Source organism: Poecilia reticulata, linkage group LG11 (assembly GCF_000633615.1).
Source record: "Poecilia reticulata strain Guanapo linkage group LG11, Guppy_female_1.0+MT, whole genome shotgun sequence".
Classification (NCBI taxonomy): Eukaryota; Metazoa; Chordata; class Actinopteri; order Cyprinodontiformes; family Poeciliidae; genus Poecilia; species Poecilia reticulata.
Genome location: NC_024341.1, coordinates 17,736,662 through 17,737,673, shown reverse-complemented (window position 1 = coordinate 17,737,673; position 1,012 = coordinate 17,736,662). Strand labels below are relative to the sequence as shown.

At 34.3% G+C, this 1,012-nt stretch overlaps 1 protein-coding gene across 2 annotated transcripts in view; it reads right to left on the bottom strand.

The window, feature by feature from the left end:
- LOC103472618 (gastrula zinc finger protein XlCGF8.2DB-like) overlaps positions 1 to 1,012 on the bottom strand; it is a 67,107-nt gene that overhangs the window by 46,065 nt on the left and 20,030 nt on the right. The window lies entirely within an intron of this gene.

Here is a 1,012-nt window from a genome sequence, read left to right as displayed (position 1 = left end):
ATCTTCCTGTTTATTCTTCATCCCACCTTTTTTGCCACACTTTCAACAGTTTTTCTTTAACAATACTCTTTCCCTCAGATTTTCTTGTTTTAACTATAAAGCTAATATTATTCTGAATGGCCCTCGTTTCCTTCTACTCCAATATGCGCTGGAACCCACACAAATATAACTATCAAACCCATGTTTTGTATTCTGAATAATGTATGAAATATTTCTAAGAAAATGTCCATCCTACTATCTGTTTGATTACATTTTAAACTTAATAATGCAGAGCTTGAATCTGAACATATTATTGTTTTTAATGGTTCTATGTCTTCTACCCATTGTAAACATTGCCAACATTTCTCCTGTGTATACTGATAATCCATCTGTAATTCGTTTTCCTATTTTTATATTGAATTCTGGTACTACAAACTCTATTCCTATTTTTTTCTGTTATTTTTGATGCATCTGTATATATTTGAATATATTGATGATAATTGATTTATCTTGTTTCTTTTCCATTATTGACATATCTACTGTTGCTTCTGGTAAAATCCATGGTGGTATAATTGATATTGGTGTTTGACTAATTTCTAAATTATTCATTTTAAATTCACTTATTTTCTTTTTAATTGTCCATCCAATCCTCATTTCTTTCTTTAATTTTTCCCAACGTGGATTCAAAATTCCCCAAGTTGGATGATCAAAGTTATTGCCTCGTAAATTTAACGAGGCAATAACTTCGAGGCAAGAATTTTGTTCTTCTTAAATCTAACGGCATTTCTCCCATTTCTACTTCTACTGCTGCTGTTGGTGTGGTTTTAAACGCTCCAGTACATAATCTTAGTGCCTGATGTTGGATAATGTCTATTTTAACCAGATGTGTTTTAGCTGCTGAACCGTAAACTAGACAACCAAAGTCTATGTTGGATCTTATCATCCATCCATTTTCTTCCGCTTATCCGGGGTCGGGTCGCGGGGGCAGCAGCTTCAGAAGGGAGGCCCAGACTTCCCTCTCCCCAGCCACTTC